Source organism: Macaca nemestrina, chromosome 2 (genome assembly GCF_043159975.1).
Source record: "Macaca nemestrina isolate mMacNem1 chromosome 2, mMacNem.hap1, whole genome shotgun sequence".
In the NCBI taxonomy this organism is placed as follows: Eukaryota; Metazoa; Chordata; class Mammalia; order Primates; family Cercopithecidae; genus Macaca; species Macaca nemestrina.
The window spans coordinates 13,396,134-13,408,949 of record NC_092126.1 but is presented as its reverse complement, the minus strand read 5'-3'; the positions used below and the strand labels follow the sequence as shown (position 1 = coordinate 13,408,949).

Sequence of the window (12,816 nt, the reverse complement as noted above, 5' to 3'; positions counted from 1 at the left end):
GTACATGGATGATTGATTGTTGGCTGCACCCACAAAAGAAGAGTGATTTCAAGGCACAGAAAACCTCCTTCATGCTCAGTGGGAGGCTGGCTATAAGGTGTCTAAGGAAAAGGCACAAAGAGCAAGGTATCTTGGCTTTAACATCTTTCAAGGGCAGTGTGAGCTTGAATGTGAGCAAAAAGAGACTCTGTGTGGCAGTCTGTGACCTGACACTACACGACGAGTGTGGGAGTGTTTAGGGGCAGTTGGTTTCTGTTGCATTTGGATTCCAAATTACTCACTCTTGGCAAAACCATTGTATGAGGCTACCAAAGTGGGGGAAAAGGAACCCCTCCAGGGGAGGAAAGAGCAGGACATGGCCTTCAAAGAAATCAGGAAGGCTTTGATCCAGACCCCGGCATTAGGACTGCCAGACATGACGAAGCCTTTTTACCTGTAAGTCCATGGAAGAAAAGGAATAGCTACAGGAGTCTTGGTACAAACACTAGGGTCATGGTATCAGCCTGTGGCATATTTGTCCAAGCGACTAGACTTAGTGGCTACGGGATGGCCACCCTGTTTCAAGGCATTGGCAGCCACTGCCCTGTTAGTGGAAGATGCTAACAAGCTCACATTTAAACAAAGGTTAATAATTCGGGTGCCCCACGCAGTTGTCACCCTGATGGAGCAGAGGGGGCATGGCTGGCTTTCCAACATTAGGATGTTAAGATATCAAGGGCTTTTGTGTGAAAACCTGTATATAACCTTGGAGACTCTGAATACTCTAAATCCAGGCACACTGCTGCCAATAGAATGGGTGGAGCATGGGAAGCCCCCATTGTGTGGCCCAGGGTATCACTATTGTGTGGAAACAGTGGATGAAGCCGAAAAGACTTGAAGAACCAGCCCTTAAAGGACCCAGATGTTGAATACTTTACTGATGGAAGCAGCTTCATATCTGAAGGAAGACCGGCTGGATATGCAGTGGTAACAGTGAATTCAGTAGCCGGGAACTTTGGCCCAAAGAGCTGAGCTAATAGCCCTCAATAGAGCATTGCTCTTGGCCAAAGGAAAGTCAGTACACATCTATACTGACTCAAGGTATGCTTTTGCCACTCTGCATGCCCATGGAGCTATCTATAAGGAAAGAGGATTATTAACAACTGAAGGAAAGGAAGTCAAAAATAAAAAGAAAATAGAGCAGCTCTTAGAAGCTATATGGGCTCCAAAAGAAGTATTTTTTTGATGCCATTGCAAAGGGCATCAAACAGGAGGAGGTAATGACGCTAGAGGAAAGAGAAAGGTGGACAGAGAAGCCAAAAGAGCTGCAATGACTGATGTAACTAAGAAGGAAGAGGAAACCCTTACCATGCCCTTACTGGAGTTTCCCCTTACAGAACCACCTAACTACTCCTCTAATGAAAAGGCTTGGTTTGAGCAGGAGAGTGGAAGTTACCAGAAAGGAGGTTTAGTGGAAGTTCTCAGATGGGAGGCTTGCCATCCAAGAAGCAATAGCTCCCCAGTTCATAAAGCTATGTCATCAAGAAATGCATGTGGGAAAAACTGCATGAGAAACTTGTGTAAGATGGCATTTCTATGTGTTGTGCCTAACTGCCATCCCTCGAACCGTTTGTGATCAATGTTTAACTTGTGCCCAGAACAATCCACAGCAGGGGCCAACATGGCCCCCAGGGATTCAAGAAACTGGAGCTACACCCTGTGAAAACCTGCTTGTGGACTTTACCTAGCTGCCTCGAGCCGGAGGCTACCGGTACATGCTCGGTACAGAGAAAGGTCGGGAAGTAATCGGAATCTTATTAATGGACATTATTCCTAGATTTGGACTGCCTCTAACTTTAGGAGCAGACAATGGCCCAGCATTTGTGGCAAAAATAATACAACAGCTAACGCAGATGTAAACAATCAAATGGAAACTGCAAACAGCTTTTCGCCCGCAGAGTTCTGGAAAAGTTGAAAGAATGAACCGGACACTCAAACCGCTGTTAAAGAAGTTTGGCCAAGAAACTCATCTAAGGTGGGATCAGGTGCTGACCATGGTCCTTCTCCGAGTTAGGTGCACCCCTACTAAATTAACTGGGCATTCACCCTATGAGATAATGTTCAGCCGACCACCCCCGATCATAACTCAGATGAAAGGGGATTTAAAAGAAATTGGAGAATTAACCTTAATAAGGCAAATACAAGCCTTAGGTGAGGCTATGCAGGAAATACAAGGGTGGGTAAGAGAAAGAATACCTGTTAGCCTCACAGATGCTTCCAACCTGGAGCATCTCACTTCCAACCTGGAGACTCTATCTGGGTCAAATGATGGAACCCAACCACTTTAGGGCCTTTATGGGATGGTCCCCATATTGTGATCTTGTCTACCCCCACTGCTGTTAAAGTTTCAGATATCACACCTTAGGTTCATCATAGCTGGCTGAAACCAGCAGCAGCCACCACCCAGGACCAGCAGACCAGTCAACAAAACGCAGACCACCTGACACGGCTGATCCTGCAGTGAAACCAAGCCAGTGCTGACAAGGACAACTGCCCTGCTCTGACCACTCTAGAGGCTGGTCAGTCCACGCATGGCTGAAGCTTGAGGAAACATCGAGCCCTGCTCTGGTCACACAACTGGAAGCTGACTTGTCTATGCACAGCCGAAGCCCAAGGAAGTCAATGATAGATAAGTAAATGTGGATTAAATTTACAAACATAGTTATATTCTTACTTGTACTGATTATTTTGCTGTCATGTTATCTTTGCAAATGCTGCCAAGCTTGTTATCCAGAAGGGTTCCCATGCATAGTATAAGTTTAATCATATTAGTAATACTGAAGCCACTGACACTTTCACCTATGGTCATAAAAGGGGACCAGGATGCCTGTCATCACTGTATGATGGAAGCCTGGTCTGGAAAAGGTGTGACTAAAACTCTGTTATACCAGACCTACTATGAGTGTACAGGGACTCATACAGGAACTTGTGTCTATAACCAGACTAGTTACTTGGTCTGTGATCCTGGAAATGGGAAGCCCCAAGTGTGTTATAACCCAGAGTTCTTGCCCTATGACTTCTGGTTTGAAGTCCAAATTGGTGAACCCCTAATGTCATCATATACAAACCCCACAGAAACCGGGGGGTTTGTTCATTGTAAACAAAATGAACATATTCCCTTACTCACATAAAGGACCTGTCTCCATATATTTTGATGCCTGCCAAGCTGTACATCTCAGTAAACTAAATAATATTGGGACCATCTGTAAAAATCTAGGACAAGAAACAGCATCAGAGCCGCCAAGGACAGGCATACCACCACCCGAACAATGGCTCTGCAGAAGTACCAACCGGTATCCCAAGATGAGTATGTACCCACTCAAGAAGAAATAGCTATCTGTGGTGCTCTTTACTAATTTGCATTTGTGTTGAGCACCAAAAGGGGGAAGTGAAGAAAGTATTAATGAAATCAACTATAACCTAATAGTAGTAGTAATAGAAATTTTAAAATCCTCTTAAAGTTGCTGCAAAGTGTGACCACCCCCCCCCCCCCCAACTGCCTTACTCTCAAGTTAAAAGAGAGTATTAACAGCCTGTCTTCTCTCTGTGGACAGTGGACCTTATCTATACTCCCCAACTCCACAATCCTCAATGTTTATTACAGGCCCAGCGAGTTCCTGCACAGCTGCAAGTCACAAGACAGATTTTTAGGTTGCAAGACATGTTTCTCTCAAGATGTAAGAAATGTTGTAATGCTGCCTTTGTTTCTTGCTTCTGTATCTTGCTTCTTGCCTCACATGGTTCCCGCCTTAAGATATTTAAAAGTAGGAAAAGCACTTTGTTTGGGGCTCAGACTTTCTGGATGTATGTCCGGCTGTCAGTGATCAGCTTAATTTAATGAACTCTCCTGAACGTTTTTTGGTCTCTCCGGTCTTTGATTGTCCCACAACACTGTATTCTAATAAAAATCCTCATTTAAATTATAATTTTATAGTTGGGTGTGGTGGCATGTGCCTGCAGTCTCAGCTATTTGGGAGGCTGAGGCAAGAGGATCCCTTGAGCTCAGGATTTCAAGGCCAGTCTGGACAATATACTGAGAGCCAATCTAAAAAAATTGTTATACTTTTCTCTAATTTGATTCAATCTATATTACAAACCCACACTTTTTAGGGCACGAGGAATACTATATTTTAGTTGAACCCATTGAGCTGAGTTAGATGCAATAGGTCAAATATGTTAATGTTCATGCCTTCAAAATTAAAATTCTTTCTACTTCCCTCCTCCAAAATGTGGTATTGGGGTCTATAGATGAGGTGGGTGAAATTAAAGTATCTTCACTTTTTATTCTAGGTGTTCTGATCTCATCAGTGGTGTTTCTGATCTTTCTAGTCTTCCAGGTATTGGTCCCCATTATATGCTCACACAGCTTAAGTTTCCAGACAGTGGTATGCTACGGCCAACTTGTACTAGCTTATGAAAGTCAATTGTGTACATCTTGTCCCAACTCTATCTTTGTTATTTTGGCTTGTCACTTGGTGGCTTTAAAGGGCCATGCTTGGAGTATTTATAATCTGGAAATTGGCAAATGCTACAAATATGAGCTGTTTCTCTTGAAGAGTTGATTGTTAAATATTTACAAACATACCACTCCCTCCAGATAAAGTGGAATTCACGTTGTGTATTGTCCTCTTCCATTTTGACTGTGGGCTTGGTTAGATAACTTGCTTTGACCAGTTTGACGTTAGCAAGTATGTCAGCAGATTTTTGTTAAGCCTTTCACAATGGTGATAGTCCTCTTCTACCATGCTATGAGGAAGCCAAAATCACATGAAGAAGCCATATGGAAGAGAACTGAGAAACATAGTTGAGAGCTAGAATGAGGCCTCAGACATAAGACCTAAATTTAGCAATCCCAGCTAGCAGCTGTCTGTGTACCACCTCAGCAGAGGTCCCAAGCACTGTGGAATAGAGAGGAGATGCCCCATTTTACCCTTCCTGAATTCCTAACACACAACATTGTGAGAAAATAAGCTGGTAAGTTTTGGTGTGGTTTCTTACACAGCAATAAAACCCTTGAATGAACATGTTTTTCCAGTTTTTCAGCTTTCTCAAAGTCTCATGGCTCTCCATAGCTGACTCAATTTTACCTCATATTTTGCTCATATTACATATGTGTCTGAGAATCCTCCATCATTTCCATTTGGTAAATGTCTTAGGCAGTTGTGCCATTTCTCTTCCTCTGGATTACCAGCACTCAATTCTTTGGTCAGCCCATGCTCAACAGAACCAAAACACCTCAGAGAAACTAGCCTCTGGTCTTCTAAGAGCAGGCCACTCTTAATTGCAGGTATCTTTGATTGCTATACCCAGGTTGATGTGAGGACAGACTATAAGGCAATATCTTTCTAGCATCCTCAGAGTGATTTGGATATAAAATTTCCTGCCTAAGATAACTCCCTTAACTTTAAGATAGCATTTAATTTCTGGGCTAAGGTTTAAAAATAACCATTTAATGACAACATGTTTGAGAAAAGTCTAAGAAACCTATTCCTTTTCAAAAGAAAATGATTTTATCACAGTATAGTCACATACTTTTAAAAAGCTAACTGAGGCTGATAATCTAAATTACTATGCCAGTTATACTGAGAAGTGTAGTCTACAGTAACTTGCATTTGACATGGAGTTGGTCTTCTGCTGACTTGATGAATAACTTAGCAGCCAAACAGGTGGCTCTATTACCTTACTTTGATGCTAAGAATGCAATTTTAATCAGTTTTTAATTAGTTCCATGGATAAAATCAGTTTGGACATGAGTTTGACAGTGCTATTTTAAATCTAACATTATGAATTAGAAATATTGGACATGATTTCTATAATGTGAGATTTTAATGTAATCTTACTTTTCCCATTCTTTGGGTTCATGATTTTAAAGTATACTAAAAAAAACTTGGAGAATCTTAGAAATATTAAACACTGTTTTTTGTTGTTGTTGTTGTTGTTCGTACTATTTTAGCCTTGTTGATGGGAGGCTAATGATACCTCACTGTAGTTTTAATTTGCTTTATCTTGATGAGTAATAAAGTTCAGCACATTTTCACACACTTACTGACCATTTGGATATCCTCCTTTGTAAAGTTTCTATTCAAACCTTTTGTTTATATTTTTTTATATTTAATTACCTATTTGGACTGACTTATAACATTTTTTATATATTTTAGGTAAGAGCCCTTTGTCAGATAGATATACTGCAATTATGTTATCTATGTGGCTTACCTTTATCCTCTCTTAATGGTATCTATTGAAAATTGAACTATATTAATTTTAACAAAATCCAGTGTATCAGTTTTTATGATTTGCACATCTTTTTTCTGTTTCAAACATCTTTGCTTATTCCAAAGACATAACGATATTCTCCTATGCTTTCTCCTAAAATTATTTATCTTTCACATTAAATTTGCAACCCATCTGTAATAGCTTTTTGTTTTTGTTTTTGTTTTTGTTTTGTTTTTAATGGTTTGAGGTAGGGAACCAAGATTTATTTTTTTATTCAACAAGGATATTCAGTTCATCCAGTACCATATTGGAAAGGCCACACTTATGCCACTGCTCTTCAGTATTCCCTTTGTCATAAGTCAATTGACAGAGGGCCATGTAAGTGTGTTTCTCTACACTCTATTCTGTTTCAGAGTCCTTTTGTATCTCCTTATGCCAATATCACTGTCATAATTGCTATAACTATATAATGAGCCTTGATATCTTGTAGTGTGCTTAATTATTTTTGACATATATATATATTTTCTTTTTATTTTATTTTTAAATTGACATGTAACTATACATATTGAAGGAGTACAGTGTAATATTTTGATACATGTATTCATTGCCTAATATCAGGTCAGCTAAGGAGAGGAGGGGGAAGAGGAAGAGGGAGGGGGAAGAGGGAGGGGGAAGAGGAAGAGGGAGGGGGAAGAGGAAGAGGGAGGGGGAAGAGGAAGAGGGAGGGGGAAGAGGAAGAGGGAGGGGGAAGAGGAAGAGGGAGGGGGAAGAGGAAGAGGGAGGGGGAAGAGGATAGTCAATGGGTATAAAGTTACAATTAGGAGAAATAAGTTCTAGTGTTCTTTTAGAACTGCTCTTGCTGGTCTATGGATTGCATTTTGGGTTGTGAAAGTCTTCTTTTTTTGAATTTACGGATTATATTTATTTATTTATATTATTTATTATTTTTATTTCCATAGGTTTTTGGGGAAAGGATGGTATTTGGTTACATGAGTAAGTTCGTTAGTGGTGATTTGTGAGATTTTAGTGCACCCATCACCCAAGGAGTATACACTGAACCCAATTTGACTGAAAGGCTTCTTAAAATGGCATAAGGACCCATTAGGTAGGTCCTAATTCAGTGTGACTTGTATCTTTATGAGGAGATTAAGATACAGATACAGCGAGGGAAGACCATGTAAAGACACAGAGAGAAGATAAACATCTACAAGCCTCAGATGCTTCAGAAGAAATCAGCCCTGCAGACACCCTTGATCTCCAGAACTGTAATACATTTCTGTTGTTAAAGCTGACCAGTCTGTGGTACTTGTTACAGCTCTAACAAGGTAATACATTACAACTATTGTTACTTTCTTATTCAATAATTTCAAAAATGCATTTTTCAATAGGTACTTGCATCTCACTGTGTCACATTGGGAATATATATACATATTCCCTATGTATGTGTATATATACATAATTATTTTTAGTTTTTTAATATGTTGGCTTTATATTTTGGTCACTGTAGCTTTGGATTACTATTATTATTATTTTTTTTTGAGACGGAGTCTCGCTCTGTCGCCCAGGCTGGAGTGCAGTGGCCGGATCTCAGCTCACTGCAAGCTCCACCTCCTGGGTTTACGCCATTCTCCTGCCTCAGCCTCCCGAGTAGTTGGGATTACAGGCGCCCGCCACCTCGCCCGGCTAGTTTTTTGTATTTTTAAGTAGAGACGGGATTTCACCGTGTTAGCCAGGCTGGTCTCGATCTCCTGACCTCGTGATCCGCCCGTCTCGGCCTCCCAAAGTGCTGGGATTACAGGCTTGAGCCACCGTGTCCGGCCCTGGATTATTTTATCATTTTATTTTATTAATTCACCTTTATTCAGAGTGTCAATCTTAAGTTTTCAATGAGATTTTAATATACCTATTGATAAAAGAAGAAATGGGTATAATTAGGGTGAACGAAAACCAGTCGTTTGCACAAAAGATGTAGAGTAGACAAAAGACATGAGTATCCAAGGTCATGAATACTGTAATAGCAGAGAACAGAAGCAGTCTCTCAGGTGACACTGAGCAGGAACCAAACAACAAACTCAAACTTTGATGTTCATATGTGTCACTTGGGGATTTTGTTTACATGTAGATTCCGAATCAGTAGCTCTGGAGTGGTGCCTGTGAATCCGGGTGACATGGCTGCTGGTGATCTATGGATTGCATTTTGAGTTCCAAAGGGGAAGATTCTCTGTTTCTTCACACTTTTATCTACTTCCTAGCATTCTCTGCTGCAGACCTGTTTCTGCCACCTGGCTCACACTCACAAATTCACTTATTTACATCTCACTGATGTACTTGCAGCTACTCTACGTTTTGACCTCATCTTATTTGCTTAAGTTATATTTGAAAGACTTTTATCTTTCCTGACCCAAGTGAAACTATTTTGTCAACCTGAGTGGGTTTAATAGCATTTCCTGGTGCTTTCTCCAGCACCATTCTATGTTGCCAGTCCTCTTCAATGAAACCAGAAATCATTTTCTGTTTATTTCCAATATAATTGGGCTGCACTTAATGAAAACTTGACATATAATTCTACAATTTTAAAAAAGGTTACTTTAAAAGAGGTGGATATATGTATATTATGATGAATTTAGAGGAAAATGTCAAAGTATTGAAAAATGAATAATGTTTGCTATTCTAGTAGAAATACTAGAATATCTAATTCTATTAAAGAATTACCTTAACAGTGAGAGTCCTATCTTTCATGTTGTAATTATTATATAAGAAGATATTCCTAACATTTCAGTTATTAAAATTTGCTTACAAATTTATTGAGTTAATATGCCATTAAGCAAACAAATACAGGTTCTTATTGATATGCATCAACTCTTGACATTTGTGTTATCTCAATAATGAATAAAAGCGGAAATAACTGACATTTTAACTCACTAGTTATAGTAAACTGATATTTTAACTCATATATGTATATTTATATATATTTAAATCATATCTATCTATATATATAACTCATATGATTTTAATTATAATAACTATATTTTGAAGTATTAACCCCAATATCATCATCTTGGGGGAGGCTTTGAGAGGTAATTAGGTTTAGATAAAATCATGATGGTGGGGCCCCCTTGATGGGATTAGTTTTCTTATAAGAAGAAAAATTCTCTCTCTCTCTCTCTCTCTCTCCCTTCTTCCCTCTCTCTGCCATGTGACAATACAGTGAGAAGGCAGCAGTTTTCAAGCGAAGAAGAGGACCCTTATCAAGAACCAAATCTGGTGCCACCTCGATGTTGAAATTCCAGTGTCCCAATCTGTGAGAAATAAATGCCTTTTGTTTAAGTTGCGGACTCTATGGTATTTTGTTGTAGCAGTTTTAGCTAACACAGAAATTGGTACCATGATTGGGGTGCTTATTTAACAAATACCTAAAAATGTGGAAGCAGCTTTGGAACTAGGTAATGGGTAGAGCTTGGAATAGTTTTGAGGTGCATTATAGAAATGTACACAATAAGGACAATTATGATGAGAGCTCAGAAAAGAGAGGAGTTGTAGAGAAAATTTACATCTTATATATAAGTAGTCACAGGAAGAATGATGATAGAAATGTAGACAATAAAGCCCATTCTAGTGATATCTTATACAGGTGTGAGGAACATGCTATTAGACAATGAAGAAGAGGCAACCCTTTTCATAAAATGGCAAGGAACTTGGCTGAATGGTATTCATGTTCTAAAGTTTTGAGAGAGATAGAACTTGCAAGCAATGCAATTGGATATTTAGCTGAGGACATTTCTAACCAAAGTATTGAAGGAGTGACTTGATTCCTCATGATTGTTTATAATCAAATGTGAGAAGTGAAAAATAAATTGAACAAGGAATTGTCAAAAAATATTTGTAAAATTCTGAGCTTGTCCACATCATAAAAGTTGAGAAAGCATGTTTGGAAGATAACTTCAAGTGCGTGACTGACCAACTCTTTGATAAGAAAATTTGTGTGGGTATGAACTATAAACCTAATCAGCCATCTCAACAGAAACCAGAAAGGGACACTTCGCAAGAATTGGACCATGCCTGCACAGTGATAATGAACCCGCAGCCTCCATAACTGTGAGAAATAACTTTCTGTTATTTAAGCCACCCAGTGTATGGAATTATGTTATGGTAGCCTGAGCTGACTAAAATAATCTGTATGCCTTTTTTGTTATTGTTAGCTAATTCTGGCTTTTCTAATGGGAAAGAAAAAATGCTGCCATGGCATTTCTTAGGACTATGCATAAATTTCTAATCAGGTTCTTTGCTTGAATTAAAGAATTTCCAAACAAATTACAAGACTTTCAATTCTATCAGTGAGGACATTTTGGCTTTTTTATCCTTCATAATATTTACTATACAAAGTTTTGCATTTATGTGGTTACTCTAGGGACCATGAGATAGTTAAGGCCTTGAGAATCTCATAAATTTACAGTAATGGTAGGGGATTTTCAGTAATTCTTCTTTCCCTATTTTCAAAAAGAATTCTGTTCCCTCGATATGGGGATTAAGGTTGCTTTTTCCAGCCTTCTTCTGAAATATACACATTGAACTCAGCATAATATTTGCTTCTAATTGGCATCATTTAATGTTGTGTGCCACAGGCCCCTCCTATTCTTACTGTATATTAATTTTAGTTATACAGAAGGGGGCTCTGTGAATCTTGACTTCCTACCAGTACAATCAAATGTGAGCCATGGTAATGGAAAGCAAATGTTACCTTCAGAATTCTGGTAAGGAAGGTATTACAACTTATTTAAAAAGTAAGTTATGTTTTAGTTTAAGGATGACAAACGTCTTTAGTGGTTACAGGGTCTGAAATGAGCACCCAGTTAGTATTCTGCTCTTTGCTTGTCCATGCACAATGCAATTTCAAAATTTCATTTTTTAACAGCTCCATTGTTATTGATTAAATCATGCCTCTACCCTTCATATGTTGAAGCCCTAACCCTCAATGTGACTGTATTTGAATTTAGAGCCTCTAATGAGACAATTAAGTTTACATTAGGCCATAAGGTAGGGTCTAGTCTGATAGTACTGGTGTCCTTCAAGAAGAGAACTAGATACCAGTGATCTCTTTCCTTTTGTGCATGCACAGAGGAAAAGCCAAATGAGAAAACAGAGAAGGTGGCTGTCTATAGGCAAGAAAGAGAGGCTTCACCAAAACCCAACTGGACAGCATTCTCATTCTGATCTTGGACATCTAGCATCTAAAACTGTGAGAAATACATTTCTGTTGTGTAAACCTCCCGGTCTGTTTTGTTATGACAGCCCTAACAGATGAATATGCCTATTTTCCACATTTTATTAATTTTAGAACGACTCTTCTTTCTTTTGAAAGCAACTGTTGTGGAAAGTTGAGTGTAGAAGCAAGTGGAGATGGAAAGAAAATGACTGAGAAAATAAGCTTGTTCTTCAACTCCGGCTTGTATTTACTACACAATAAGCTAGAGTATTTACTATACAACAAGATACCTACAGACTCTGCTGTGGTTGCACAAAAGTCAGATTGTAAGGTTTTCTCTTGGGCTGAAATATTTCTTATCCTTCTGCCCTACCATGTATAGGGAGCTAACTATAATTTATAGTCAGAATGTATGCAGTATAGTCAGCTTATATACATTATACATATATGAATGTTCATATTATTTATTAACATATTTAACTATTTTCACATTGGAATAATTTTTGACATATTTGCTAATGTATCTCTCCACTCCAATACACACACAGACACTACAGACACAGACCACAAACACATTCACATATACTTAAAACCCTTTTAGGACCAGAATTTTGTTCTTTCTTTCCTTCCTTTCTTTCCCTCCCTTCCCTCCGTCCTTCCTTCCTTCCTTCCACCTTGCCTTTCCCTTCCTTCCTTTCTTTCCTTTCTTAAGACAGAGTTTCACTCTTGTTGCCCAGGCTCGAGTACAATAGTGCGATCTCGGCTCATCGCAACCTCCGCTTCCGGGGTTCAAGTGATTCTCCTGCCTCAGTCTCTCTAGTAGCTGGGATTACAGGCATGCACCACCACACCCGGTTAATTTTGTATTTTTAGTAGACATGGGGTTTCTCCATGTTGGTCAGGCTGGTCTTGAACTTCCAACCTCAGGTGATCCACCCGCCTCGACCTCCCAAAGTGCTGGGATTACAGGAGTGAGCCACCTTGCCTGGCCCGAGGAGCTTTCTAGTACATAGTTGAATAACAAAATGAATAAATAAATCATACTCCAATTAAATCTGCTGGAGCGATTTCAAAGTATGTGACCTGCGTGAAACAGGTCTAACAATGCAACAGGGTACGATGAATTAGAATAATTTGGAGGGACCACCATGACACATGTTATAACTCTTGATGTGAATCCTACTATTTTCAATGCTTATTATGAAAAGGCCATGACTAAAAGAGTCCTAAAAATTAGCTTGCCAAAAGCTACATAATTTAAGTATACTTTATTCATGTTCAAATACTAAATTGTTATTTCATTAATACTGACCTTAGGTCAAACACATTAGCCTGCCAAGTAAAGTCTATGTCAGTCAAGG

At 39.1% G+C, this 12,816-nt stretch overlaps 1 long non-coding RNA gene across 1 annotated transcript in view; it reads left to right on the top strand.

Annotated features, from left to right (window-relative positions):
- The window catches only part of LOC112424779 (uncharacterized), a 336,616-nt gene extending 327,053 nt beyond the window's left edge, over positions 1-9,563 (top strand). Inside the window, exons 4-5 of the long non-coding RNA XR_011619558.1 lie at positions 7,212-7,577; positions 9,461-9,563. This is a non-coding gene — a long non-coding RNA (uncharacterized lncRNA). The remainder of the gene's footprint in view (positions 1-7,211; positions 7,578-9,460) is intronic.
- The last annotated feature ends 3,253 nt before the right edge of the window (positions 9,564-12,816 follow it).